Source organism: Phoenix dactylifera, chromosome 4 (assembly GCF_009389715.1).
Source record: "Phoenix dactylifera cultivar Barhee BC4 chromosome 4, palm_55x_up_171113_PBpolish2nd_filt_p, whole genome shotgun sequence".
Lineage (NCBI taxonomy): Eukaryota > Viridiplantae > Streptophyta > Magnoliopsida > Arecales > Arecaceae > Phoenix > Phoenix dactylifera.
Window position 1 is genome coordinate 10,730,385 of NC_052395.1, and position 3,431 is coordinate 10,733,815.

A 3,431-nucleotide genomic window follows, 5' to 3' on the forward strand; every position below is an offset into this window, starting at 1 on the left:
GTTCTAGCTATTCCAGTCTCCACTGTTTCATCTGAGTCAGCATTCAGCACTGGTGGTAGAGTTGTGGATCAGTATCGAAGCTCTTTGAGCCCTTCTACCATAGAAGCCTTAGTGTGTACCCAAGATTGGCTTCGTGAACAATATGATGAAGGTATATAAATCTTTTAAATTTATCTAATATTTTTTATTTGCTTATTGTACTTATAATTTAAACATTTATGATTGATTTGTGTGTTAACAGTTGCAAATTGCTCGAGTTCTGTAACGTTGAATGTAGATGACGACACCCTGGACTCCTGGAGTGGGCAATTTGGGAGAACTGAATGACGATACCCTCATCAGATCTAGTTCATACCTAAAGTATCAAGTATGAAGTATGTTTGTTGATGGAGTATTTTCATGTGGATCATGGTTATTTGTTGCAAAATTTTATGAGAGTTGTATGTTTTTGAACTGCAGGCTTGAAGCTGACTTCAGGGGGTTTCTCTATTACATGGATATGATGAATATATTATTGTGCAGGGAACAACGACTTCAGGCCGATGATTTTTTTTATCCTCCTGTTTTTGATGGAATTCTTTTGTTTGGTTTCAGTTGTATCGTTGCAGTTGGTTGCATGGAATGAATTTTTTTGCAAGTTATCTTCAAACCATCATATGCTATTTTGTTAATGATCTGTCTGATTGCCTACTTGGTCCATCTTATATTTGATTTAAGTTGAATAGGTTGTTTGCTTGTCGACATTTTTGCTTGTATGTTTACAAGAGCAGCATATGGAACCACTCAGGGGAATGACATTATAAAGCTGAATTTTGATCCGTATATCTACTGTTTCTTTGTGGTTCTTTAAAGGTAAGTGCACTATTATCCATTGCTGGGTTGCTTCAGTGACTTTATGATGAACCATGGAACCAGCTGTAGTTCCAGGAGAGCAGAAAATTGGGTGGCAGGTTTGGTCTTCAAGTGATTTTTGAATGTCCAATAAGAAAACCATTTTCTATTGGCACAATGGGTTGCCACAATGTTATGTCCCAATAATTGTTATTGATCAATGTTTCATTTTTAATATCTTTCATATTATTGCTCTTTCTTGGTTTCTGGAGTGTATACTGAGATGAAACAAATATTTCTCAGGAGATTCTATTTCATCACGCTCTCCAAATGTATCTAAACCTCCACAACTGTCGCCTTTAACAATTTTAGGTCTGCGACTACCTGCACGCCCATTAAAACAGATTAGCTTTTTCAGTGGCAAGAAGGAGGTTCAGAGCTCTGCAACTGTTCTTGGTTATGTTGCACATGTAAGTTTTCGTTTTCTTTTCTTTTTGAAAAATTTACGTAGTTGACATGGCCTGACAACTGAATATGCATTTGTCTTCTGCTCATCTCTCTTAAATTTGAGTTCAAGTTGTATTAAAGTTCATGTGATTTTGAAATTTTGCATGTAGCTGTGTAGCAAAACACGTCATGCTCAAGAGTCTCACTTTGTAGAGCTATCATGGTAAGCAGGTAGAGATATCAGGGTCGGCTTGTAATTTATTTTCTTCCTTGCTTTGCAGGCTGTATTGCTTATTGCATCGTACCTTGATGTTCCTCTACGATATCCTTTGCGCTTGGGAGGCTCACGTTCATATATTCATGACTATGCTCCTTCAGTTGAGTCTATATCATCAGATTTGTCAGCAAATCCAATTCTTATGGGCATGAATGTAAAGCCTACAGAATTTCCACTCTTTCTGGAAGGCCAAGATTCTACAAGAGCAGCATATGCAATATTTTTGTTGAATAAGGTTCATCTTCTATGCTTTATTGTGCTTCTGTCTCTCTGTTTAAGGTAGAAGTTGGCATCAATATGTATCTCCATATGTTGCTACCAATAGGTTTGTCTAAATCTAACAAGTATTGGAAGTCAGATGGTTCACTTTGACTGACAGATGTTACTTCTTATCATTGCCTACATATTTGCTTATCTGGACTCTCTGGGATATCTGCTTTTAATTAAAGTATAATAATCACAAAGCCAATCAGTTGCTCACTCTTCTAATGAAACAAGAGAGGATATTTTAAGTTCTCTTTGTTCAAGAATAGCATGAACTTGTTTGCATGTCGTGCATGATTGCTGCTTCAAACAAAAAATGCTGTTAGTAATATAAGGAAGCAGGTGAGAATGAAACATCAGAAAAAGCCAGAAAACACAAAGGAGGATATGCTATGGCCCAAACGGGCTGGCCGGGCTCGGGATCGGGCCGGGCTGGGGATCGGGCCGGGCTCGGGATCGGGCTGGGCCAAATGAGCTGGCCCAAACGGGCCGGCCCAGGTTAGGGCCCAACTGGGCCGGCCCAAATGGGCTCGGGCCGAGCTCGGGCCGGGCTCGGGCCTTGTTCCTTAAAAATTTTTCGGGCCCCGGCCCGGCCCGAAGCCCCGAAAAAAAATTCGGGCCGGGCTTGGGTAGGGGTTTGGCCCGACCCGGCCCGGCCCACTTCCAGCCCTAAATGCATATGAAGTTAACCGTTATGAATTGAATGAAAAAATTATGGATTTGGGTTGACTTGTATATTTGGATGCACGGGAGAATTCCTTTTTGGATGTCACTGCAAAAAATAAAAGGTTGCATGACATTATTTTGTCATAAATCAATTCATGGATGCTTGATCATGTACAACGTGTTAGCTTGTGGTAGTATTATATGCTTGGTGGGAGAAGGTTTTCAGAAGTGATGGAAAATTTAAATATTTTGTCTTGAGAAGATATCTTTAGGTTTAAAGAAAAATATTAACAACTGAAATATTCTGCATACCGTTGTGTCATTGATGTCAATATATTTTGCTATGTTGCAATGTTGTACATAATTTGATGATACTATGGAGGTTTATTTTGGTAAAACTATCAAGGACACTGCTTTAGTCGCTATAAGCAGGCTTCATTCTTAATCATAGTTACCAATATCACAAAACAAGCACGGAGAATGGAGGAATTATGGTCGGTTTATTTAACTTGTCCACAAGATATGGTCATTGTCCATGAGAAATAAGGAATCCTTACTAGCAAGAAGTCTGTTGTTTTGTCAAGGTGTTAGATCATTAAATTTGGCAAGAGTATAGTCGGATTACGCATGATTTGCATCCAAATTTTGTAAATTCTTGTGCATTCGTTGCAAAACATGTAGTTCTAGCAATCTTTAATTCGTATCAAGCACATTAATTATGAAGAAGAAAGCATCAACCAATTTTGGTACATGGTGTATTAGGTTTGCCATCGTCAAGAAAAGAGGAAAAGCATGAGAAATTGATTCCACATGACTATTAGTCCCAAAACTAGTAAGCACAGTAATAAATGCAATTAGTTTCTCTTGTTAATGAAGGATTATTAAAGTTTCTTAAAGGCATCAATATATCATGGAGATATGGAAGTTTTTCACATGATGGGAATTT

At 38.3% G+C, this 3,431-nt stretch overlaps 1 long non-coding RNA gene across 1 annotated transcript; it reads left to right on the forward strand.

Moving 5' to 3' along the window:
* Positions 1-665: 665 nt before the first annotated feature.
* On the forward strand, positions 666-1,969 carry LOC120110468. Its single transcript, XR_005511470.1, has 2 exons — positions 666-1,301; positions 1,560-1,969. It is a non-coding gene; the product is annotated as an uncharacterized LOC120110468 (long non-coding RNA).
* The last annotated feature ends 1,462 nt before the right edge of the window (positions 1,970-3,431 follow it).